Source organism: Rhinoderma darwinii (genome assembly GCF_050947455.1).
Source record: "Rhinoderma darwinii isolate aRhiDar2 chromosome 5 unlocalized genomic scaffold, aRhiDar2.hap1 SUPER_5_unloc_24, whole genome shotgun sequence".
Classification (NCBI taxonomy): Eukaryota; Metazoa; Chordata; class Amphibia; order Anura; family Rhinodermatidae; genus Rhinoderma; species Rhinoderma darwinii.
Window position 1 is genome coordinate 238,149 of NW_027461781.1, and position 25,511 is coordinate 263,659.

A 25,511-nucleotide genomic window follows, 5' to 3' on the forward strand; every position below is an offset into this window, starting at 1 on the left:
CAGTCACTCAGTGTTGCCTGAGAGGGCAACACTGCAACAGCCGGCCGCCAGGCTGTCTTTTTTTTGCACAGCTAGTTGCCTCCAGGAGGCCACAAGAGGGAGACAAGGGACTGCAAAATGGAAAATAGGCATCCACCAACTTTACAGACAACTTCTCCTTGCTCCTACAACCTCCATCCTTGCACAGTTTGTTATTCTTCTAGGTAACATAGTAACAAATCCAAATTGCTGCTCTCTTTGTAGGCAAGCAAGGCTTTGTTGCAACTGCAATTCTTACTTCTTCTTGAAATGTAGGGACGACAGTACATTCCATCACATCCATCTAGTGTACACAGGTAGGTCCATTGTGGCGGGCAGGCGAGCGGGCGGGCTGCTTTATTGGCTGTTTGCTGTTCCCCTACTCCACTCCACTATTTGACTGTTGTGCTGCATCAATCAATCAATCAATCAATCAATCAATCAATCAGTGGCTGGCTCAGGTGCAGCTCTTTAACTTACCTAAAAGGGAGGGCGGAGAGAAGACAAGGAAGGTGAATGAGGTGTTCCAATGTGAAATGCCGGAAACACAGAAACACAGACGACACACAACAAGAGGTGGCAATCTATTCATTAATTGCATTTAATCAATGAGCTCATTATCACTCATGCATTGTCCAACAGGTGTTGAAATAATGGGATTAAAAGGGGAGATCCCTTCAGAAAGACAGAAACAATAGCAAAGACAAAAAACACTTTTGGAATCTGCTTTTAGTCAACACATAAGGAAAGGGTGCACCGGTCCTGGAAATACTGCAATACCAGGTCAATGCGTGGAGTGGACAGAGCAAGCTCTATTTCCATCTCCCTGTTCTAAAAATCCATTTAATATATGGTCCCCAGATAGGGGACGTATCAGATATTAAACTGATAAGAACAGATACTACACTTGATCTTAGCCAAAAGGCCGAGAAGCGATAACCCGAACGGGCCGCGCGTTGCCCGAGCCTGCCCGATACTGCTGTTCAGCCCTTGCAGCGATTCAGCCTACTTCTAGGCAATTCCATGGGGCCCTGCAGGCTCACACACTCACAGCTACACGGGAGGTGAATAAAGGCCGGAGAGGAAGCCAGACAGGATTTGCTTCTTTTGCTTGCACCACAATGCAGTGCTGAAAGAGGAGGAATCTACATAAAAACGCCTTCCTGGCAACGCCCAAATGCCCTGCTGCCATGCAGATAAACACTGGCAGCGGCAGCAAGTGCATGCCCACAGCCACCCCTTGTTCCTTCACACCTTGTATCAGCTGTAATCCAGTCCAGTCCAGTGCTGCCTGCTGAGCAGCACTGACCAACACTGCCTGGGCCCAGGCTTTTATCTCTGAGGCCCCATTATGATGTCAGAAAGCTGGCTCTGGAATCCTGAGGGCTCCACTATGACACGTGCAAAGTTCCGTCTGAACTTTATATAAGACGGTGAGGCTCAGTCAGTCACTCAGTGTTGCCTGAGAGGGCAACACTGCAACAGCCGGCCGCCAGGCTGTCTTTTTTTTGCACAGCTAGTTGCCTCCAGGAGGCCACAAGAGGGAGACAAGGGACTGCAAAATGGAAAATAGGCATCCACCAACTTTACAGACAACTTCTCCTTGCTCCTACAACCTCCATCCTTGCACAGTTTGTTATTCTTCTAGGTAACATAGTAACAAATCCAAATTGCTGCTCTCTTTGTAGGCAAGCAAGGCTTTGTTGCAACTGCAATTCTTACTTCTTCTTGAAATGTAGGGACGACAGTACATTCCATCACATCCATCTAGTGTACACAGGTAGGTCCATTGTGGCGGGCAGGCGAGCGGGCGGGCTGCTTTATTGGCTGTTTGCTGTTCCCCTACTCCACTCCACTATTTGACTGTTGTGCTGCATCAATCAATCAATCAATCAATCAATCAATCAATCAATCAGTGGCTGGCTCAGGTGCAGCTCTTTAACTTACCTAAAAGGGAGGGCGGAGAGAAGACAAGGAAGGTGAATGAGGTGTTCCAATGTGAAATGCCGGAAACACAGAAACACAGACGACACACAACAAGAGGTGGCAATCTATTCATTAATTGCATTTAATCAATGAGCTCATTATCACTCATGCATTGTCCAACAGGTGTTGAAATAATGGGATTAAAAGGGGAGATCCCTTCAGAAAGACAGAAACAATAGCAAAGACAAAAAACACTTTTGGAATCTGCTTTTAGTCAACACATAAGGAAAGGGTGCACCGGTCCTGGAAATACTGCAATACCAGGTCAATGCGTGGAGTGGACAGAGCAAGCTCTATTTCCATCTCCCTGTTCTAAAAATCCATTTAATATATGGTCCCCAGATAGGGGACGTATCAGATATTAAACTGATAAGAACAGATACTACACTTGATCTTAGCCAAAAGGCCGAGAAGCGATAACCCGAACGGGCCGCGCGTTGCCCGAGCCTGCCCGATACTGCTGTTCAGCCCTTGCAGCGATTCAGCCTACTTCTAGGCAATTCCATGGGGCCCTGCAGGCTCACACACTCACAGCTACACGGGAGGTGAATAAAGGCCGGAGAGGAAGCCAGACAGGATTTGCTTCTTTTGCTTGCACCACAATGCAGTGCTGAAAGAGGAGGAATCTACATAAAAACGCCTTCCTGGCAACGCCCAAATGCCCTGCTGCCATGCAGATAAACACTGGCAGCGGCAGCAAGTGCATGCCCACAGCCACCCCTTGTTCCTTCACACCTTGTATCAGCTGTAATCCAGTCCAGTCCAGTGCTGCCTGCTGAGCAGCACTGACCAACACTGCCTGGGCCCAGGCTTTTATCTCTGAGGCCCCATTATGATGTCAGAAAGCTGGCTCTGGAATCCTGAGGGCTCCACTATGACACGTGCAAAGTTCCGTCTGAACTTTATATAAGACGGTGAGGCTCAGTCAGTCACTCAGTGTTGCCTGAGAGGGCAACACTGCAACAGCCGGCCGCCAGGCTGTCTTTTTTTTGCACAGCTAGTTGCCTCCAGGAGGCCACAAGAGGGAGACAAGGGACTGCAAAATGGAAAATAGGCATCCACCAACTTTACAGACAACTTCTCCTTGCTCCTACAACCTCCATCCTTGCACAGTTTGTTATTCTTCTAGGTAACATAGTAACAAATCCAAATTGCTGCTCTCTTTGTAGGCAAGCAAGGCTTTGTTGCAACTGCAATTCTTACTTCTTCTTGAAATGTAGGGACGACAGTACATTCCATCACATCCATCTAGTGTACACAGGTAGGTCCATTGTGGCGGGCAGGCGAGCGGGCGGGCTGCTTTATTGGCTGTTTGCTGTTCCCCTACTCCACTCCACTATTTGACTGTTGTGCTGCATCAATCAATCAATCAATCAATCAATCAATCAATCAATCAATCAATCAATCAGTGGCTGGCTCAGGTGCAGCTCTTTAACTTACCTAAAAGGGAGGGCGGAGAGAAGACAAGGAAGGTGAATGAGGTGTTCCAATGTGAAATGCCGGAAACACAGAAACACAGACGACACACAACAAGAGGTGGCAATCTATTCATTAATTGCATTTAATCAATGAGCTCATTATTACTCATGCATTGTCCAACAGGTGTTGAAATAATGGGATTAAAAGGGGAGATCCCTTCAGAAAGACAGAAACAATAGCAAAGACAAAAAACACTTTTGGAATCTGCTTTTAGTCAACACATAAGGAAAGGGTGCACCGGTCCTGGAAATACTGCAATACCAGGTCAATGCGTGGAGTGGACAGAGCAAGCTCTATTTCCATCTCCCTGTTCTAAAAATCCATTTAATATATGGTCCCCAGATAGGGGACGTATCAGATATTAAACTGATAAGAACAGATACTACACTTGATCTTAGCCAAAAGGCCGAGAAGCGATAACCCGAACGGGCCGCGCGTTGCCCGAGCCTGCCCGATACTGCTGTTCAGCCCTTGCAGCGATTCAGCCTACTTCTAGGCAATTCCATGGGGCCCTGCAGGCTCACACACTCACAGCTACACGGGAGGTGAATAAAGGCCGGAGAGGAAGCCAGACAGGATTTGCTTCTTTTGCTTGCACCACAATGCAGTGCTGAAAGAGGAGGAATCTACATAAAAACGCCTTCCTGGCAACGCCCAAATGCCCTGCTGCCATGCAGATAAACACTGGCAGCGGCAGCAAGTGCATGCCCACAGCCACCCCTTGTTCCTTCACACCTTGTATCAGCTGTAATCCAGTCCAGTCCAGTGCTGCCTGCTGAGCAGCACTGACCAACACTGCCTGGGCCCAGGCTTTTATCTCTGAGGCCCCATTATGATGTCAGAAAGCTGGCTCTGGAATCCTGAGGGCTCCACTATGACACGTGCAAAGTTCCGTCTGAACTTTATATAAGACGGTGAGGCTCAGTCAGTCACTCAGTGTTGCCTGAGAGGGCAACACTGCAACAGCCGGCCGCCAGGCTGTCTTTTTTTTGCACAGCTAGTTGCCTCCAGGAGGCCACAAGAGGGAGACAAGGGACTGCAAAATGGAAAATAGGCATCCACCAACTTTACAGACAACTTCTCCTTGCTCCTACAACCTCCATCCTTGCACAGTTTGTTATTCTTCTAGGTAACATAGTAACAAATCCAAATTGCTGCTCTCTTTGTAGGCAAGCAAGGCTTTGTTGCAACTGCAATTCTTACTTCTTCTTGAAATGTAGGGACGACAGTACATTCCATCACATCCATCTAGTGTACACAGGTAGGTCCATTGTGGCGGGCAGGCGAGCGGGCGGGCTGCTTTATTGGCTGTTTGCTGTTCCCCTACTCCACTCCACTATTTGACTGTTGTGCTGCATCAATCAATCAATCAATCAATCAATCAATCAATCAGTGGCTGGCTCAGGTGCAGCTCTTTAACTTACCTAAAAGGGAGGGCGGAGAGAAGACAAGGAAGGTGAATGAGGTGTTCCAATGTGAAATGCCGGAAACACAGAAACACAGACGACACACAACAAGAGGTGGCAATCTATTCATTAATTGCATTTAATCAATGAGCTCATTATCACTCATGCATTGTCCAACAGGTGTTGAAATAATGGGATTAAAAGGGGAGATCCCTTCAGAAAGACAGAAACAATAGCAAAGACAAAAAACACTTTTGGAATCTGCTTTTAGTCAACACATAAGGAAAGGGTGCACCGGTCCTGGAAATACTGCAATACCAGGTCAATGCGTGGAGTGGACAGAGCAAGCTCTATTTCCATCTCCCTGTTCTAAAAATCCATTTAATATATGGTCCCCAGATAGGGGACGTATCAGATATTAAACTGATAAGAACAGATACTACACTTGATCTTAGCCAAAAGGCCGAGAAGCGATAACCCGAACGGGCCGCGCGTTGCCCGAGCCTGCCCGATACTGCTGTTCAGCCCTTGCAGCGATTCAGCCTACTTCTAGGCAATTCCATGGGGCCCTGCAGGCTCACACACTCACAGCTACACGGGAGGTGAATAAAGGCCGGAGAGGAAGCCAGACAGGATTTGCTTCTTTTGCTTGCACCACAATGCAGTGCTGAAAGAGGAGGAATCTACATAAAAACGCCTTCCTGGCAACGCCCAAATGCCCTGCTGCCATGCAGATAAACACTGGCAGCGGCAGCAAGTGCATGCCCACAGCCACCCCTTGTTCCTTCACACCTTGTATCAGCTGTAATCCAGTCCAGTCCAGTGCTGCCTGCTGAGCAGCACTGACCAACACTGCCTGGGCCCAGGCTTTTATCTCTGAGGCCCCATTATGATGTCAGAAAGCTGGCTCTGGAATCCTGAGGGCTCCACTATGACACGTGCAAAGTTCCGTCTGAACTTTATATAAGACGGTGAGGCTCAGTCAGTCACTCAGTGTTGCCTGAGAGGGCAACACTGCAACAGCCGGCCGCCAGGCTGTCTTTTTTTTGCACAGCTAGTTGCCTCCAGGAGGCCACAAGAGGGAGACAAGGGACTGCAAAATGGAAAATAGGCATCCACCAACTTTACAGACAACTTCTCCTTGCTCCTACAACCTCCATCCTTGCACAGTTTGTTATTCTTCTAGGTAACATAGTAACAAATCCAAATTGCTGCTCTCTTTGTAGGCAAGCAAGGCTTTGTTGCAACTGCAATTCTTACTTCTTCTTGAAATGTAGGGACGACAGTACATTCCATCACATCCATCTAGTGTACACAGGTAGGTCCATTGTGGCGGGCAGGCGAGCGGGCGGGCTGCTTTATTGGCTGTTTGCTGTTCCCCTACTCCACTCCACTATTTGACTGTTGTGCTGCATCAATCAATCAATCAATCAATCAATCAATCAATCAATCAATCAGTGGCTGGCTCAGGTGCAGCTCTTTAACTTACCTAAAAGGGAGGGCGGAGAGAAGACAAGGAAGGTGAATGAGGTGTTCCAATGTGAAATGCCGGAAACACAGAAACACAGACGACACACAACAAGAGGTGGCAATCTATTCATTAATTGCATTTAATCAATGAGCTCATTATCACTCATGCATTGTCCAACAGGTGTTGAAATAATGGGATTAAAAGGGGAGATCCCTTCAGAAAGACAGAAACAATAGCAAAGACAAAAAACACTTTTGGAATCTGCTTTTAGTCAACACATAAGGAAAGGGTGCACCGGTCCTGGAAATACTGCAATACCAGGTCAATGCGTGGAGTGGACAGAGCAAGCTCTATTTCCATCTCCCTGTTCTAAAAATCCATTTAATATATGGTCCCCAGATAGGGGACGTATCAGATATTAAACTGATAAGAACAGATACTACACTTGATCTTAGCCAAAAGGCCGAGAAGCGATAACCCGAACGGGCCGCGCGTTGCCCGAGCCTGCCCGATACTGCTGTTCAGCCCTTGCAGCGATTCAGCCTACTTCTAGGCAATTCCATGGGGCCCTGCAGGCTCACACACTCACAGCTACACGGGAGGTGAATAAAGGCCGGAGAGGAAGCCAGACAGGATTTGCTTCTTTTGCTTGCACCACAATGCAGTGCTGAAAGAGGAGGAATCTACATAAAAACGCCTTCCTGGCAACGCCCAAATGCCCTGCTGCCATGCAGATAAACACTGGCAGCGGCAGCAAGTGCATGCCCACAGCCACCCCTTGTTCCTTCACACCTTGTATCAGCTGTAATCCAGTCCAGTCCAGTGCTGCCTGCTGAGCAGCACTGACCAACACTGCCTGGGCCCAGGCTTTTATCTCTGAGGCCCCATTATGATGTCAGAAAGCTGGCTCTGGAATCCTGAGGGCTCCACTATGACACGTGCAAAGTTCCGTCTGAACTTTATATAAGACGGTGAGGCTCAGTCAGTCACTCAGTGTTGCCTGAGAGGGCAACACTGCAACAGCCGGCCGCCAGGCTGTCTTTTTTTTGCACAGCTAGTTGCCTCCAGGAGGCCACAAGAGGGAGACAAGGGACTGCAAAATGGAAAATAGGCATCCACCAACTTTACAGACAACTTCTCCTTGCTCCTACAACCTCCATCCTTGCACAGTTTGTTATTCTTCTAGGTAACATAGTAACAAATCCAAATTGCTGCTCTCTTTGTAGGCAAGCAAGGCTTTGTTGCAACTGCAATTCTTACTTCTTCTTGAAATGTAGGGACGACAGTACATTCCATCACATCCATCTAGTGTACACAGGTAGGTCCATTGTGGCGGGCAGGCGAGCGGGCGGGCTGCTTTATTGGCTGTTTGCTGTTCCCCTACTCCACTCCACTATTTGACTGTTGTGCTGCATCAATCAATCAATCAATCAATCAATCAATCAATCAATCAATCAATCAATCAATCAATCAATCAGTGGCTGGCTCAGGTGCAGCTCTTTAACTTACCTAAAAGGGAGGGCGGAGAGAAGACAAGGAAGGTGAATGAGGTGTTCCAATGTGAAATGCCGGAAACACAGAAACACAGACGACACACAACAAGAGGTGGCAATCTATTCATTAATTGCATTTAATCAATGAGCTCATTATCACTCATGCATTGTCCAACAGGTGTTGAAATAATGGGATTAAAAGGGGAGATCCCTTCAGAAAGACAGAAACAATAGCAAAGACAAAAAACACTTTTGGAATCTGCTTTTAGTCAACACATAAGGAAAGGGTGCACCGGTCCTGGAAATACTGCAATACCAGGTCAATGCGTGGAGTGGACAGAGCAAGCTCTATTTCCATCTCCCTGTTCTAAAAATCCATTTAATATATGGTCCCCAGATAGGGGACGTATCAGATATTAAACTGATAAGAACAGATACTACACTTGATCTTAGCCAAAAGGCCGAGAAGCGATAACCCGAACGGGCCGCGCGTTGCCCGAGCCTGCCCGATACTGCTGTTCAGCCCTTGCAGCGATTCAGCCTACTTCTAGGCAATTCCATGGGGCCCTGCAGGCTCACACACTCACAGCTACACGGGAGGTGAATAAAGGCCGGAGAGGAAGCCAGACAGGATTTGCTTCTTTTGCTTGCACCACAATGCAGTGCTGAAAGAGGAGGAATCTACATAAAAACGCCTTCCTGGCAACGCCCAAATGCCCTGCTGCCATGCAGATAAACACTGGCAGCGGCAGCAAGTGCATGCCCACAGCCACCCCTTGTTCCTTCACACCTTGTATCAGCTGTAATCCAGTCCAGTCCAGTGCTGCCTGCTGAGCAGCACTGACCAACACTGCCTGGGCCCAGGCTTTTATCTCTGAGGCCCCATTATGATGTCAGAAAGCTGGCTCTGGAATCCTGAGGGCTCCACTATGACACGTGCAAAGTTCCGTCTGAACTTTATATAAGACGGTGAGGCTCAGTCAGTCACTCAGTGTTGCCTGAGAGGGCAACACTGCAACAGCCGGCCGCCAGGCTGTCTTTTTTTTGCACAGCTAGTTGCCTCCAGGAGGCCACAAGAGGGAGACAAGGGACTGCAAAATGGAAAATAGGCATCCACCAACTTTACAGACAACTTCTCCTTGCTCCTACAACCTCCATCCTTGCACAGTTTGTTATTCTTCTAGGTAACATAGTAACAAATCCAAATTGCTGCTCTCTTTGTAGGCAAGCAAGGCTTTGTTGCAACTGCAATTCTTACTTCTTCTTGAAATGTAGGGACGACAGTACATTCCATCACATCCATCTAGTGTACACAGGTAGGTCCATTGTGGCGGGCAGGCGAGCGGGCGGGCTGCTTTATTGGCTGTTTGCTGTTCCCCTACTCCACTCCACTATTTGACTGTTGTGCTGCATCAATCAATCAATCAATCAATCAATCAATCAATCAATCAATCAATCAATCAATCAGTGGCTGGCTCAGGTGCAGCTCTTTAACTTACCTAAAAGGGAGGGCGGAGAGAAGACAAGGAAGGTGAATGAGGTGTTCCAATGTGAAATGCCGGAAACACAGAAACACAGACGACACACAACAAGAGGTGGCAATCTATTCATTAATTGCATTTAATCAATGAGCTCATTATCACTCATGCATTGTCCAACAGGTGTTGAAATAATGGGATTAAAAGGGGAGATCCCTTCAGAAAGACAGAAACAATAGCAAAGACAAAAAACACTTTTGGAATCTGCTTTTAGTCAACACATAAGGAAAGGGTGCACCGGTCCTGGAAATACTGCAATACCAGGTCAATGCGTGGAGTGGACAGAGCAAGCTCTATTTCCATCTCCCTGTTCTAAAAATCCATTTAATATATGGTCCCCAGATAGGGGACGTATCAGATATTAAACTGATAAGAACAGATACTACACTTGATCTTAGCCAAAAGGCCGAGAAGCGATAACCCGAACGGGCCGCGCGTTGCCCGAGCCTGCCCGATACTGCTGTTCAGCCCTTGCAGCGATTCAGCCTACTTCTAGGCAATTCCATGGGGCCCTGCAGGCTCACACACTCACAGCTACACGGGAGGTGAATAAAGGCCGGAGAGGAAGCCAGACAGGATTTGCTTCTTTTGCTTGCACCACAATGCAGTGCTGAAAGAGGAGGAATCTACATAAAAACGCCTTCCTGGCAACGCCCAAATGCCCTGCTGCCATGCAGATAAACACTGGCAGCGGCAGCAAGTGCATGCCCACAGCCACCCCTTGTTCCTTCACACCTTGTATCAGCTGTAATCCAGTCCAGTCCAGTGCTGCCTGCTGAGCAGCACTGACCAACACTGCCTGGGCCCAGGCTTTTATCTCTGAGGCCCCATTATGATGTCAGAAAGCTGGCTCTGGAATCCTGAGGGCTCCACTATGACACGTGCAAAGTTCCGTCTGAACTTTATATAAGACGGTGAGGCTCAGTCAGTCACTCAGTGTTGCCTGAGAGGGCAACACTGCAACAGCCGGCCGCCAGGCTGTCTTTTTTTTGCACAGCTAGTTGCCTCCAGGAGGCCACAAGAGGGAGACAAGGGACTGCAAAATGGAAAATAGGCATCCACCAACTTTACAGACAACTTCTCCTTGCTCCTACAACCTCCATCCTTGCACAGTTTGTTATTCTTCTAGGTAACATAGTAACAAATCCAAATTGCTGCTCTCTTTGTAGGCAAGCAAGGCTTTGTTGCAACTGCAATTCTTACTTCTTCTTGAAATGTAGGGACGACAGTACATTCCATCACATCCATCTAGTGTACACAGGTAGGTCCATTGTGGCGGGCAGGCGAGCGGGCGGGCTGCTTTATTGGCTGTTTGCTGTTCCCCTACTCCACTCCACTATTTGACTGTTGTGCTGCATCAATCAATCAATCAATCAATCAATCAATCAATCAATCAATCAATCAATCAATCAATCAGTGGCTGGCTCAGGTGCAGCTCTTTAACTTACCTAAAAGGGAGGGCGGAGAGAAGACAAGGAAGGTGAATGAGGTGTTCCAATGTGAAATGCCGGAAACACAGAAACACAGACGACACACAACAAGAGGTGGCAATCTATTCATTAATTGCATTTAATCAATGAGCTCATTATCACTCATGCATTGTCCAACAGGTGTTGAAATAATGGGATTAAAAGGGGAGATCCCTTCAGAAAGACAGAAACAATAGCAAAGACAAAAAACACTTTTGGAATCTGCTTTTAGTCAACACATAAGGAAAGGGTGCACCGGTCCTGGAAATACTGCAATACCAGGTCAATGCGTGGAGTGGACAGAGCAAGCTCTATTTCCATCTCCCTGTTCTAAAAATCCATTTAATATATGGTCCCCAGATAGGGGACGTATCAGATATTAAACTGATAAGAACAGATACTACACTTGATCTTAGCCAAAAGGCCGAGAAGCGATAACCCGAACGGGCCGCGCGTTGCCCGAGCCTGCCCGATACTGCTGTTCAGCCCTTGCAGCGATTCAGCCTACTTCTAGGCAATTCCATGGGGCCCTGCAGGCTCACACACTCACAGCTACACGGGAGGTGAATAAAGGCCGGAGAGGAAGCCAGACAGGATTTGCTTCTTTTGCTTGCACCACAATGCAGTGCTGAAAGAGGAGGAATCTACATAAAAACGCCTTCCTGGCAACGCCCAAATGCCCTGCTGCCATGCAGATAAACACTGGCAGCGGCAGCAAGTGCATGCCCACAGCCACCCCTTGTTCCTTCACACCTTGTATCAGCTGTAATCCAGTCCAGTCCAGTGCTGCCTGCTGAGCAGCACTGACCAACACTGCCTGGGCCCAGGCTTTTATCTCTGAGGCCCCATTATGATGTCAGAAAGCTGGCTCTGGAATCCTGAGGGCTCCACTATGACACGTGCAAAGTTCCGTCTGAACTTTATATAAGACGGTGAGGCTCAGTCAGTCACTCAGTGTTGCCTGAGAGGGCAACACTGCAACAGCCGGCCGCCAGGCTGTCTTTTTTTTGCACAGCTAGTTGCCTCCAGGAGGCCACAAGAGGGAGACAAGGGACTGCAAAATGGAAAATAGGCATCCACCAACTTTACAGACAACTTCTCCTTGCTCCTACAACCTCCATCCTTGCACAGTTTGTTATTCTTCTAGGTAACATAGTAACAAATCCAAATTGCTGCTCTCTTTGTAGGCAAGCAAGGCTTTGTTGCAACTGCAATTCTTACTTCTTCTTGAAATGTAGGGACGACAGTACATTCCATCACATCCATCTAGTGTACACAGGTAGGTCCATTGTGGCGGGCAGGCGAGCGGGCGGGCTGCTTTATTGGCTGTTTGCTGTTCCCCTACTCCACTCCACTATTTGACTGTTGTGCTGCATCAATCAATCAATCAATCAATCAATCAATCAATCAATCAATCAATCAATCAGTGGCTGGCTCAGGTGCAGCTCTTTAACTTACCTAAAAGGGAGGGCGGAGAGAAGACAAGGAAGGTGAATGAGGTGTTCCAATGTGAAATGCCGGAAACACAGAAACACAGACGACACACAACAAGAGGTGGCAATCTATTCATTAATTGCATTTAATCAATGAGCTCATTATCACTCATGCATTGTCCAACAGGTGTTGAAATAATGGGATTAAAAGGGGAGATCCCTTCAGAAAGACAGAAACAATAGCAAAGACAAAAAACACTTTTGGAATCTGCTTTTAGTCAACACATAAGGAAAGGGTGCACCGGTCCTGGAAATACTGCAATACCAGGTCAATGCGTGGAGTGGACAGAGCAAGCTCTATTTCCATCTGCCTGTTCTAAAAATCCATTTAATATATGGTCCCCAGATAGGGGACGTATCAGATATTAAACTGATAAGAACAGATACTACACTTGATCTTAGCCAAAAGGCCGAGAAGCGATAACCCGAACGGGCCGCGCGTTGCCCGAGCCTGCCCGATACTGCTGTTCAGCCCTTGCAGCGATTCAGCCTACTTCTAGGCAATTCCATGGGGCCCTGCAGGCTCACACACTCACAGCTACACGGGAGGTGAATAAAGGCCGGAGAGGAAGCCAGACAGGATTTGCTTCTTTTGCTTGCACCACAATGCAGTGCTGAAAGAGGAGGAATCTACATAAAAACGCCTTCCTGGCAACGCCCAAATGCCCTGCTGCCATGCAGATAAACACTGGCAGCGGCAGCAAGTGCATGCCCACAGCCACCCCTTGTTCCTTCACACCTTGTATCAGCTGTAATCCAGTCCAGTCCAGTGCTGCCTGCTGAGCAGCACTGACCAACACTGCCTGGGCCCAGGCTTTTATCTCTGAGGCCCCATTATGATGTCAGAAAGCTGGCTCTGGAATCCTGAGGGCTCCACTATGACACGTGCAAAGTTCCGTCTGAACTTTATATAAGACGGTGAGGCTCAGTCAGTCACTCAGTGTTGCCTGAGAGGGCAACACTGCAACAGCCGGCCGCCAGGCTGTCTTTTTTTTGCACAGCTAGTTGCCTCCAGGAGGCCACAAGAGGGAGACAAGGGACTGCAAAATGGAAAATAGGCATCCACCAACTTTACAGACAACTTCTCCTTGCTCCTACAACCTCCATCCTTGCACAGTTTGTTATTCTTCTAGGTAACATAGTAACAAATCCAAATTGCTGCTCTCTTTGTAGGCAAGCAAGGCTTTGTTGCAACTGCAATTCTTACTTCTTCTTGAAATGTAGGGACGACAGTACATTCCATCACATCCATCTAGTGTACACAGGTAGGTCCATTGTGGCGGGCAGGCGAGCGGGCGGGCTGCTTTATTGGCTGTTTGCTGTTCCCCTACTCCACTCCACTATTTGACTGTTGTGCTGCATCAATCAATCAATCAATCAATCAATCAATCAATCAATCAATCAATCAATCAATCAATCAATCAGTGGCTGGCTCAGGTGCAGCTCTTTAACTTACCTAAAAGGGAGGGCGGAGAGAAGACAAGGAAGGTGAATGAGGTGTTCCAATGTGAAATGCCGGAAACACAGAAACACAGACGACACACAACAAGAGGTGGCAATCTATTCATTAATTGCATTTAATCAATGAGCTCATTATCACTCATGCATTGTCCAACAGGTGTTGAAATAATGGGATTAAAAGGGGAGATCCCTTCAGAAAGACAGAAACAATAGCAAAGACAAAAAACACTTTTGGAATCTGCTTTTAGTCAACACATAAGGAAAGGGTGCACCGGTCCTGGAAATACTGCAATACCAGGTCAATGCGTGGAGTGGACAGAGCAAGCTCTATTTCCATCTCCCTGTTCTAAAAATCCATTTAATATATGGTCCCCAGATAGGGGACGTATCAGATATTAAACTGATAAGAACAGATACTACACTTGATCTTAGCCAAAAGGCCGAGAAGCGATAACCCGAACGGGCCGCGCGTTGCCCGAGCCTGCCCGATACTGCTGTTCAGCCCTTGCAGCGATTCAGCCTACTTCTAGGCAATTCCATGGGGCCCTGCAGGCTCACACACTCACAGCTACACGGGAGGTGAATAAAGGCCGGAGAGGAAGCCAGACAGGATTTGCTTCTTTTGCTTGCACCACAATGCAGTGCTGAAAGAGGAGGAATCTACATAAAAACGCCTTCCTGGCAACGCCCAAATGCCCTGCTGCCATGCAGATAAACACTGGCAGCGGCAGCAAGTGCATGCCCACAGCCACCCCTTGTTCCTTCACACCTTGTATCAGCTGTAATCCAGTCCAGTCCAGTGCTGCCTGCTGAGCAGCACTGACCAACACTGCCTGGGCCCAGGCTTTTATCTCTGAGGCCCCATTATGATGTCAGAAAGCTGGCTCTGGAATCCTGAGGGCTCCACTATGACACGTGCAAAGTTCCGTCTGAACTTTATATAAGACGGTGAGGCTCAGTCAGTCACTCAGTGTTGCCTGAGAGGGCAACACTGCAACAGCCGGCCGCCAGGCTGTCTTTTTTTTGCACAGCTAGTTGCCTCCAGGAGGCCACAAGAGGGAGACAAGGGACTGCAAAATGGAAAATAGGCATCCACCAACTTTACAGACAACTTCTCCTTGCTCCTACAACCTCCATCCTTGCACAGTTTGTTATTCTTCTAGGTAACATAGTAACAAATCCAAATTGCTGCTCTCTTTGTAGGCAAGCAAGGCTTTGTTGCAACTGCAATTCTTACTTCTTCTTGAAATGTAGGGACGACAGTACATTCCATCACATCCATCTAGTGTACACAGGTAGGTCCATTGTGGCGGGCAGGCGAGCGGGCGGGCTGCTTTATTGGCTGTTTGCTGTTCCCCTACTCCACTCCACTATTTGACTGTTGTGCTGCATCAATCAATCAATCAATCAATCAATCAATCAATCAATCAATCAATCAATCAATCAATCAGTGGCTGGCTCAGGTGCAGCTCTTTAACTTACCTAAAAGGGAGGGCGGAGAGAAGACAAGGAAGGTGAATGAGGTGTTCCAATGTGAAATGCCGGAAACACAGAAACACAGACGACACACAACAAGAGGTGGCAATCTATTCATTAATTGCATTTAATCAATGAGCTCATTATCACTCATGCATTGTCCAACAGGTGTTGAAATAATGGGATTAAAAGGGGAGATCCCTTCAGAAAGACAGAAACAATAGCAAAGACAAAAAACACTTTTGGCATCTGCTTTTAGTCAACACATAAGGAAAGGGTGCACCGGTCCTGGAAATACTGCAATACCAGGTCAATGCGTGGAGTGGACAGAGCAAGCTCTATTTCCATCTCCCTGTTCTAAAAATCCATTTAATATATGGTCCCCAGATAGGGGACGTATCAGATATTAAACTGATAAGAACAGATACTACACTTGATCTTAGCCAAAAGGCCGAGAAGCGATAACCCGAACGGGCCGCGCGTTGCCCGAGCCTGCCCGATACTGCTGTTCAGCCCTTGCAGCGATTCAGCCTACTTCTAGGCAATTCCATGGGGCCCTGCAGGCTCACACACTCACAGCTACACGGGAGGTGAATAAAGGCCGGAGAGGAAGCCAGACAGGATTTGCTTCTTTTGCTTGCACCACAATGCAGTGCTGAAAGAGGAGGAATCTACATAAAAACGCCTTCCTGGCAACGCCCAAATGCCCTGCTGCCATGCAGATAAACACTGGCAGCGGCAGCAAGTGCATGCCCACAGCCACCCCTTGTTCCTTCACACCTTGTATCAGCTGTAATCCAGTCCAGTCCAGTGCTGCCTGCTGAGCAGCACTGACCAACACTGCCTGGGCCCAGGCTTTTATCTCTGAGGCCCCATTATGATGTCAGAAAGCTGGCTCTGGAATCCTGAGGGCTCCACTATGACACGTGCAAAGTTCCGTCTGAACTTTATATAAGACGGTGAGGCTCAGTCAGTCACTCAGTGTTGCCTGAGAGGGCAACACTGCAACAGCCGGCCGCCAGGCTGTCTTTTTTTTGCACAGCTAGTTGCCTCCAGGAGGCCACAAGAGGGAGACAAGGGACTGCAAAATGGAAAATAGGCATCCACCAACTTTACAGACAACTTCTCCTTGCTCCTACAACCTCCATCCTTGCACAGTTTGTTATTCTTCTAGGTAACATAGTAACAAATCCAAATTGCTGCTCTCTTTGTAGGCAAGCAAGGCTTTGTTGCAACTGCAATTCTTACTTCTTCTTGAAATGTAGGGACGACAGTACATTCCATCACATCCATCTAGTGTACACAGGTAGGTCCATTGTGGCGGGCAGGCGAGCGGGCGGGCTGCTTTATTGGCTGTTTGCTGTTCCCCTACTCCACTCCACTATTTGACTGTTGTGCTGCATCAATCAATCAATCAATCAATCAATCAATCAATCAATCAATCAATCAATCAATCAATCAAGTGGCTGGCTCAGGTGCAGCTCTTTAACTTACCTAAAAGGGAGGGCGGAGAGAAGACAAGGAAGGTGAATGAGGTGTTCCAATGTGAAATGCCGGAAACACAGAAACACAGACGACACACAACAAGAGGTGGCAATCTATTCATTAATTGCATTTAATCAATGAGCTCATTATCACTCATGCATTGTCCAACAGGTGTTGAAATAATGGGATTAAAAGGGGAGATCCCTTCAGAAAGACAGAAACAATAGCAAAGACAAAAAACACTTTTGGAATCTGCTTTTAGTCAACACATAAGGAAAGGGTGCACCGGTCCTGGAAATACTGCAATACCAGGTCAATGCGTGGAGTGGACAGAGCAAGCTCTATTTCCATCTCCCTGTTCTAAAAATCCATTTAATATATGGTCCCCAGATAGGGGACGTATCAGATATTAAACTGATAAGAACAGATACTACACTTGATCTTAGCCAAAAGGCCGAGAAGCGATAACCCGAACGGGCCGCGCGTTGCCCGAGCCTGCCCGATACTGCTGTTCAGCCCTTGCAGCGATTCAGCCTACTTCTAGGCAATTCCATGGGGCCCTGCAGGCTCACACACTCACAGCTACACGGGAGGTGAATAAAGGCCGGAGAGGAAGCCAGACAGGATTTGCTTCTTTTGCTTGCACCACAATGCAGTGCTGAAAGAGGAGGAATCTACATAAAAACGCCTTCCTGGCAACGCCCAAATGCCCTGCTGCCATGCAGATAAACACTGGCAGCGGCAGCAAGTGCATGCCCACAGCCACCCCTTGTTCCTTCACACCTTGTATCAGCTGTAATCCAGTCCAGTCCAGTGCTGCCTGCTGAGCAGCACTGACCAACACTGCCTGGGCCCAGGCTTTTATCTCTGAGGCCCCATTATGATGTCAGAAAGCTGGCTCTGGAATCCTGAGGGCTCCACTATGACACGTGCAAAGTTCCGTCTGAACTTTATATAAGACGGTGAGGCTCAGTCAGTCACTCAGTGTTGCCTGAGAGGGCAACACTGCAACAGCCGGCCGCCAGGCTGTCTTTTTTTTGCACAGCTAGTTGCCTCCAGGAGGCCACAAGAGGGAGACAAGGGACTGCAAAATGGAAAATAGGCATCCACCAACTTTACAGACAACTTCTCCTTGCTCCTACAACCTCCATCCTTGCACAGTTTGTTATTCTTCTAGGTAACATAGTAACAAATCCAAATTGCTGCTCTCTTTGTAGGCAAGCAAGGCTTTGTTGCAACTGCAATTCTTACTTCTTCTTGAAATGTAGGGACGACAGTACATTCCATCACATCCATCTAGTGTACACAGGTAGGTCCATTGTGGCGGGCAGGCGAGCGGGCGGGCTGCTTTATTGGCTGTTTGCTGTTCCCCTACTCCACTCCACTATTTGACTGTTGTGCTGCATCAATCAATCAATCAATCAATCAATCAATCAATCAATCAATCAATCAATCAATCAATCAGTGGCTGGCTCAGGTGCAGCTCTTTAACTTACCTAAAAGGGAGGGCGGAGAGAAGACAAGGAAGGTGAATGAGGTGTTCCAATGTGAAATGCCGGAAACACAGAAACACAGACGACACACAACAAGAGGTGGCAATCTATTCATTAATTGCATTTAATCAATGAGCTCATTATCACTCATGCATTGTCCAACAGGTGTTGAAATAATGGGATTAAAAGGGGAGATCCCTTCAGAAAGACAGAAACAATAGCAAAGACAAAAAACACTTTTGGAATCTGCTTTTAGTCAACACATAAGGAAAGGGTGCACCGGTCCTGGAAATACTGCAATACCAGGTCAATGCGTGGAGTGGACAGAGCAAGCTCTATTTCCATCTCCCTGTTCTAAAAATCCATTTAATATATGGTCCCCAGATAGGGGACGTATCAGATATTAAACTGATAAGAACAGATACTACACTTGATCTTAGCCAAAAGGCCGAGAAGCGATAACCCGAACGGGCCGCGCGTTGCCCGAGCCTGCCCGATACTGCTGTTCAGCCCTTGCAGCGATTCAGCCTACTTCTAGGCAATTCCATGGGGCCCTGCAGGCTCACACACTCACAGCTACACGGGAGGTGAATAAAGGCCGGAGAGGAAGCCAGACAGGATTTGCTTCTTTTGCTTGCACCACAATGCAGTGCTGAAAGAGGAGGAATCTACATAAAAACGCCTTCCTGGCAACGCCCAAATGCCCTGCTGCCATGCAGATAAACACTGGCAGCGGCAGCAAGTGCATGCCCACAGCCACCCCTTGTTCCTTCACACCTTGTATCAGCTGTAATCCAGTCCAGTCCAGTGCTGCCTGCTGAGCAGCACTGACCAACACTGCCTGGGCCCAGGCTTTTATCTCTGAGGCCCCATTATGATGTCAGAAAGCTGGCTCTGGAATCCTGAGGGCTCCACTATGACACGTGCAAAGTTCCGTCTGAACTTTATATAAGACGGTGAGGCTCAGTCAGTCACTCAGTGTTGCCTGAGAGGGCAACACTGCAACAGCCGGCCGCCAGGCTGTCTTTTTTTTGCACAGCTAGTTGCCTCCAGGAGGCCACAAGAGGGAGACAAGGGACTGCAAAATGGAAAATAGGCATCCACCAACTTTACAGACAACTTCTCCTTGCTCCTACAACCTCCATCCTTGCACAGTTTGTTATTCTTCTAGGTAACATAGTAACAAATCCAAATTGCTGCTCTCTTTGTAGGCAAGCAAGGCTTTGTTGCAACTGCAATTCTTACTTCTTCTTGAAATGTAGGGACGACAGTACATTCCATCACATCCATCTAGTGTACACAGGTAGGTCCATTGTGGCGGGCAGGCGAGCGGGCGGGCTGCTTTATTGGCTGTTTGCTGTTCCCCTACTCCACTCCACTATTTGACTGTTGTGCTGCATCAATCAATCAATCAATCAATCAATCAATCAATCAATCAATCAATCAATCAATCAATCAATCAATCAGTGGCTGGCTCAGGTGCAGCTCTTTAACTTACCTAAAAGGGAGGGCGGAGAGAAGACAAGGAAGGTGAATGAGGTGTTCCAATGTGAAATGCCGGAAACACAGAAACACAGACGACACACAACAAGAGGTGGCAATCTATTCATTAATTGCATTTAATCAATGAGCTCATTATCACTCATGCATTGTCCAACAGGTGTTGAAATAATGGGATTAAAAGGGGAGATCCCTTCAGAAAGACAGAAACAATAGCAAAGACAAAAAACACTTTTGGAATCTGCTTTTAGTCAACACATAAGGAAAGGGTGCACCGGTCCTGGAAATACTGCAATACCAGGTCAATGCGTGGAGTGGACAGAGCAAGCTCTATTTCCGAGTGGACAGAGCAAGCTCTATTTCCATCTCCCTGTTCTAAAAATCCATTTAATATATGGTCCCCAGATAGGGGACGTATCAGATATTAAACTGATAAGAACAGATACTACACTTGATCTTAGCCAAAAGGCCGAGAAGCGATAACCCGAACGGGCCGCGCGTTGCCCGAGCCTGCCCGATACTGCTGTTCAGCCCTTGCAGCGATTCAGCCTACTTCTAGGCAATTCCATGGGGCCCTGCAGGCTCACACACTCACAGCTACACGGGAGGTGAATAAAGGCCGGAGAGGAAGCCAGACAGGATTTGCTTCTTTTGCTTGCACCACAATGCAGTGCTGAAAGAGGAGGAATCTACATAAAAACGCCTTCCTGGCAACGCCCAAATGCCCTGCTGCCATGCAGATAAACACTGGCAGCGGCAGCAAGTGCATGCCCACAGCCACCCCTTGTTCCTTCACACCTTGTATCAGCTGTAATCCAGTCCAGTCCAGTGCTGCCTGCTGAGCAGCACTGACCAACACTGCCTGGGCCCAGGCTTTTATCTCTGAGGCCCCATTATGATGTGAGAAAGCTGGCTCTGGAATCCTGAGGGCTCCACTATGACACGTGCAAAGTTCCGTCTGAACTTTATATAAGACGGTGAGGCTCAGTCAGTCACTCAGTGTTGCCTGAGAGGGCAACACTGCAACAGCCGGCCGCCAGGCTGTCTTTTTTTTGCACAGCTAGTTGCCTCCAGGAGGCCACAAGAGGGAGACAAGGGACTGCAAAATGGAAAATAGGCATCCACCAACTTTACAGACAACTTCTCCTTGCTCCTACAACCTCCATCCTTGCACAGTTTGTTATTCTTCTAGGTAACATAGTAACAAATCCAAATTGCTGCTCTCTTTGTAGGCAAGCAAGGCTTTGTTGCAACTGCAATTCTTACTTCTTCTTGAAATGTAGGGACGACAGTACATTCCATCACATCCATCTAGTGTACACAGGTAGGTCCATTGTGGCGGGCAGGCGAGCGGGCGGGCTGCTTTATTGGCTGTTTGCTGTTCCCCTACTCCACTCCACTATTTGACTGTTGTGCTGCATCAATCAATCAATCAATCAATCAATCAATCAATCAATCAATCAGTGGCTGGCTCAGGTGCAGCTCTTTAACTTACCTAAAAGGGAGGGCGGAGAGAAGACAAGGAAGGTGAATGAGGTGTTCCAATGTGAAATGCCGGAAACACAGAAACACAGACGACACACAACAAGAGGTGGCAATCTATTCATTAATTGCATTTAATCAATGAGCTCATTATCACTCATGCATTGTCCAACAGGTGTTGAAATAATGGGATTAAAAGGGGAGATCCCTTCAGAAAGACAGAAACAATAGCAAAGACAAAAAACACTTTTGGAATCTGCTTTTAGTCAACACATAAGGAAAGGGTGCACCGGTCCTGGAAATACTGCAATACCAGGTCAATGCGTGGAGTGGACAGAGCAAGCTCTATTTCCATCTCCCTGTTCTAAAAATCCATTTAATATATGGTCCCCAGATAGGGGACGTATCAGATATTAAACTGATAAGAACAGATACTACACTTGATCTTAGCCAAAAGGCCGAGAAGCGATAACCCGAACGGGCCGCGCGTTGCCCGAGCCTGCCCGATACTGCTGTTCAGCCCTTGCAGCGATTCAGCCTACTTCTAGGCAATTCCATGGGGCCCTGCAGGCTCACACACTCACAGCTACACGGGAGGTGAATAAAGGCCGGAGAGGAAGCCAGACAGGATTTGCTTCTTTTGCTTGCACCACAATGCAGTGCTGAAAGAGGAGGAATCTACATAAAAACGCCTTCCTGGCAACGCCCAAATGCCCTGCTGCCATGCAGATAAACACTGGCAGCGGCAGCAAGTGCATGCCCACAGCCACCCCTTGTTCCTTCACACCTTGTATCAGCTGTAATCCAGTCCAGTCCAGTGCTGCCTGCTGAGCAGCACTGACCAACACTGCCTGGGCCCAGGCTTTTATCTCTGAGGCCCCATTATGATGTCAGAAAGCTGGCTCTGGAATCCTGAGGGCTCCACTATGACACGTGCAAAGTTCCGTCTGAACTTTATATAAGACGGTGAGGCTCAGTCAGTCACTCAGTGTTGCCTGAGAGGGCAACACTGCAACAGCCGGCCGCCAGGCTGTCTTTTTTTTGCACAGCTAGTTGCCTCCAGGAGGCCACAAGAGGGAGACAAGGGACTGCAAAATGGAAAATAGGCATCCACCAACTTTACAGACAACTTCTCCTTGCTCCTACAACCTCCATCCTTGCACAGTTTGTTATTCTTCTAGGTAACATAGTAACAAATCCAAATTGCTGCTCTCTTTGTAGGCAAGCAAGGCTTTGTTGCAACTGCAATTCTTACTTCTTCTTGAAGTGTAGGGACGACAGTACATTCCATCACATCCATCTAGTGTACACAGGTAGGTCCATTGTGGCGGGCAGGCGAGCGGGCGGGCTGCTTTATTGGCTGTTTGCTGTTCCCCTACTCCACTCCACTATTTGACTGTTGTGCTGCATCAATCAATCAATCAATCAATCAATCAATCAATCAATCAATCAATCAATCAATCAGTGGCTGGCTCAGGTGCAGCTCTTTAACTTACCTAAAAGGGAGGGCGGAGAGAAGACAAGGAAGGTGAATGAGGTGTTCCAATGTGAAATGCCGGAAACACAGAAACACAGACGACACACAACAAGAGGTGGCAATCTATTCATTAATTGCATTTAATCAATGAGCTCATTATCACTCATGCATTGTCCAACAGGTGTTGAAATAATGGGATTAAAAGGGGAGATCCCTTCAGAAAGACAGAAACAATAGCAAAGACAAAAAACACTTTTGGAATCTGCTTTTAGTCAACACATAAGGAAAGGGTGCACCGGTCCTGGAAATACTGCAATACCAGGTCAATGCGTGGAGTGGACAGAGCAAGCTCTATTTCCATCTCCCTGTTCTAAAAATCCATTTAATATATGGTCCCCAGATAGGGGACGTATCAGATATTAAACTGATAAGAACAGATACTACACTTGATCTTAGCCAAAAGGCCGAGAAGCGATAACCCGAACGGGCCGCGCGTTGCCCGAGCCTGCCCGATACTGCTGTTCAGCCCTTGCAGCGATTCAGCCTACTTCTAGGCAATTCCATGGGGCCCTGCAGGCTCACACACTCACAGCTACACGGGAGGTGAATAAAGGCCGGAGAGGAAGCCAGACAGGATTTGCTTCTTTTGCTTGCACCACAATGCAGTGCTGAAAGAGGAGGAATCTACATAAAAACGCCTTCCTGGCAACGCCCAAATGCCCTGCTGCCATGCAGATAAACACTGGCAGCGGCAGCAAGTGCATGCCCACAGCCACCCCTTGTTCCTTCACACCTTGTATCAGCTGTAATCCAGTCCAGTCCAGTGCTGCCTGCTGAGCAGCACTGACCAACACTGCCTGGGCCCAGGCTTTTATCTCTGAGGCCCCATTATGATGTCAGAAAGCTGGCTCTGGAATCCTGAGGGCTCCACTATGACACGTGCAAAGTTCCGTCTGAACTTTATATAAGACGGTGAGGCTCAGTCAGTCACTCAGTGTTGCCTGAGAGGGCAACACTGCAACAGCCGGCCGCCAGGCTGTCTTTTTTTTGCACAGCTAGTTGCCTCCAGGAGGCCACAAGAGGGAGACAAGGGACTGCAAAATGGAAAATAGGCATCCACCAACTTTACAGACAACTTCTCCTTGCTCCTACAACCTCCATCCTTGCACAGTTTGTTATTCTTCTAGGTAACATAGTAACAAATCCAAATTGCTGCTCTCTTTGTAGGCAAGCAAGGCTTTGTTGCAACTGCAATTCTTACTTCTTCTTGAAATGTAGGGACGACAGTACATTCCATCACATCCATCTAGTGTACACAGGTAGGTCCATTGTGGCGGGCAGGCGAGCGGGCGGGCTGCTTTATTGGCTGTTTGCTGTTCCCCTACTCCACTCCACTATTTGACTGTTGTGCTGCATCAATCAATCAATCAATCAATCAATCAATCAATCAATCAATCAATCAATCAATCAATCAGTGGCTGGCTCAGGTGCAGCTCTTTAACTTACCTAAAAGGGAGGGCGGAGAGAAGACAAGGAAGGTGAATGAGGTGTTCCAATGTGAAATGCCGGAAACACAGAAACACAGACGACACACAACAAGAGGTGGCAATCTATTCATTAATTGCATTTAATCAATGAGCTCATTATCACTCATGCATTGTCCAACAGGTGTTGAAATAATGGGATTAAAAGGGGAGATCCCTTCAGAAAGACAGAAACAATAGCAAAGACAAAAAACACTTTTGGAATCTGCTTTTAGTCAACACATAAGGAAAGGGTGCACCGGTCCTGGAAATACTGCAATACCAGGTCAATGCGTGGAGTGGACAGAGCAAGCTCTATTTCCATCTCCCTGTTCTAAAAATCCATTTAATATATGGTCCCCAGATAGGGGACGTATCAGATATTAAACTGATAAGAACAGATACTACACTTGATCTTAGCCAAAAGGCCGAGAAGCGATAACCCGAACGGGCCGCGCGTTGCCCGAGCCTGCCCGATACTGCTGTTCAGCCCTTGCAGCGATTCAGCCTACTTCTAGGCAATTCCATGGGGCCCTGCAGGCTCACACACTCACAGCTACACGGGAGGTGAATAAAGGCCGGAGAGGAAGCCAGACAGGATTTGCTTCTTTGCTTGCACCACAATGCAGTGCTGAAAGAGGAGGAATCTACATAAAACGCCTTCCTGGCAACGCCCAAATGCCCTGCTGCCATGCAGATAAACACTGGCAGCGGCAGCAAGTGCATGCCCACAGCCACCCCTTGTTCCTTCACACCTTGTATCAGCTGTAATCCAGTCCAGTCCAGTGCTGCCTGCTGAGCAGCACTGACCAACACTGCCTGGGCCCAGGCTTTATCTCTGAGGCCCCATTATGATGTCAGAAAGCTGGCTCTGGAATCCTGAGGGCTCACTAAGACACGTGCAAAGTTCCGTCTGAACTTTATATAAGACGGTGAGGCTCAGTCAGTCACTCAGTGTTGCCTGAGAGGGCAACACTGCAACAGCCGGCCGCCAGGCTGTCTTTTTTTTGCACAGCTAGTTGCCTCCAGGAGGCCACAAGAGGGAGACAAGGGACTGCAAAATGGAAAATAGGCATCCACCAACTTTACAGACAACTTCTCCTTGCTCCTACAACCTCCATCCTTGCACAGTTTGTTATTCTTCTAGGTAACATAGTAACAAATCCAAATTGCTGCTCTCTTTGTAGCCAAGCAAGGCTTGTTGCAACTGCAATTCTTACTTCTTCTTGAAATGTAGGGACGACAGTACATTCCATCACAT

The 25,511-nt window shown here is 47.8% G+C and overlaps 16 non-coding genes and 1 pseudogene across 16 annotated transcripts; all 17 read right to left on the reverse strand.

The window, feature by feature from the left end:
* Window positions 1-764: 764 nt before the first annotated feature.
* LOC142687675 (U2 spliceosomal RNA) lies at window positions 765-955 on the reverse strand. Its single transcript, XR_012856878.1, has one exon. It is a non-coding gene; the product is annotated as a U2 spliceosomal RNA (small nuclear RNA).
* Window positions 956-2,231: 1,276 nt separating this feature from the next.
* On the reverse strand, window positions 2,232-2,422 carry LOC142687676 (U2 spliceosomal RNA). Its single transcript, XR_012856879.1, has one exon. It is a non-coding gene; the product is annotated as a U2 spliceosomal RNA (small nuclear RNA).
* A 1,288-nt stretch (window positions 2,423-3,710) lies between these two features.
* LOC142687679 (U2 spliceosomal RNA) lies at window positions 3,711-3,901 on the reverse strand. The gene has a single exon (XR_012856881.1). It is a non-coding gene; the product is annotated as a U2 spliceosomal RNA (small nuclear RNA).
* A 1,272-nt stretch (window positions 3,902-5,173) lies between these two features.
* On the reverse strand, window positions 5,174-5,364 carry LOC142687680 (U2 spliceosomal RNA). Its single transcript, XR_012856882.1, has one exon. It is a non-coding gene; the product is annotated as a U2 spliceosomal RNA (small nuclear RNA).
* A 1,280-nt stretch (window positions 5,365-6,644) lies between these two features.
* On the reverse strand, window positions 6,645-6,835 carry LOC142687681 (U2 spliceosomal RNA). Its single transcript, XR_012856883.1, has one exon. It is a non-coding gene; the product is annotated as a U2 spliceosomal RNA (small nuclear RNA).
* Window positions 6,836-8,135: 1,300 nt separating this feature from the next.
* On the reverse strand, window positions 8,136-8,326 carry LOC142687682 (U2 spliceosomal RNA). The gene has a single exon (XR_012856884.1). It is a non-coding gene; the product is annotated as a U2 spliceosomal RNA (small nuclear RNA).
* Window positions 8,327-9,618: 1,292 nt separating this feature from the next.
* LOC142687683 (U2 spliceosomal RNA) lies at window positions 9,619-9,809 on the reverse strand. The gene has a single exon (XR_012856885.1). It is a non-coding gene; the product is annotated as a U2 spliceosomal RNA (small nuclear RNA).
* A 1,296-nt stretch (window positions 9,810-11,105) lies between these two features.
* LOC142687685 (U2 spliceosomal RNA) lies at window positions 11,106-11,296 on the reverse strand. The gene has a single exon (XR_012856887.1). It is a non-coding gene; the product is annotated as a U2 spliceosomal RNA (small nuclear RNA).
* Window positions 11,297-12,584: 1,288 nt separating this feature from the next.
* LOC142688033 (U2 spliceosomal RNA) lies at window positions 12,585-12,775 on the reverse strand. The gene has a single exon (XR_012857202.1). It is a non-coding gene; the product is annotated as a U2 spliceosomal RNA (small nuclear RNA).
* A 1,300-nt stretch (window positions 12,776-14,075) lies between these two features.
* Window positions 14,076-14,266, reverse strand: LOC142687686 (U2 spliceosomal RNA). Its single transcript, XR_012856888.1, has one exon. It is a non-coding gene; the product is annotated as a U2 spliceosomal RNA (small nuclear RNA).
* Window positions 14,267-15,562: 1,296 nt separating this feature from the next.
* LOC142687687 (U2 spliceosomal RNA) lies at window positions 15,563-15,753 on the reverse strand. Its single transcript, XR_012856889.1, has one exon. It is a non-coding gene; the product is annotated as a U2 spliceosomal RNA (small nuclear RNA).
* Window positions 15,754-17,050: 1,297 nt separating this feature from the next.
* On the reverse strand, window positions 17,051-17,241 carry LOC142687689 (U2 spliceosomal RNA). Its single transcript, XR_012856890.1, has one exon. It is a non-coding gene; the product is annotated as a U2 spliceosomal RNA (small nuclear RNA).
* Window positions 17,242-18,537: 1,296 nt separating this feature from the next.
* LOC142687690 (U2 spliceosomal RNA) lies at window positions 18,538-18,728 on the reverse strand. The gene has a single exon (XR_012856891.1). It is a non-coding gene; the product is annotated as a U2 spliceosomal RNA (small nuclear RNA).
* Window positions 18,729-20,032: 1,304 nt separating this feature from the next.
* Window positions 20,033-20,249, reverse strand: LOC142688047 (U2 spliceosomal RNA; annotated as a pseudogene).
* Window positions 20,250-21,529: 1,280 nt separating this feature from the next.
* Window positions 21,530-21,720, reverse strand: LOC142687691 (U2 spliceosomal RNA). The gene has a single exon (XR_012856892.1). It is a non-coding gene; the product is annotated as a U2 spliceosomal RNA (small nuclear RNA).
* A 1,292-nt stretch (window positions 21,721-23,012) lies between these two features.
* LOC142687692 (U2 spliceosomal RNA) lies at window positions 23,013-23,203 on the reverse strand. Its single transcript, XR_012856893.1, has one exon. It is a non-coding gene; the product is annotated as a U2 spliceosomal RNA (small nuclear RNA).
* A 1,296-nt stretch (window positions 23,204-24,499) lies between these two features.
* On the reverse strand, window positions 24,500-24,690 carry LOC142687693 (U2 spliceosomal RNA). The gene has a single exon (XR_012856894.1). It is a non-coding gene; the product is annotated as a U2 spliceosomal RNA (small nuclear RNA).
* Window positions 24,691-25,511: the final 821 nt, after the last annotated feature.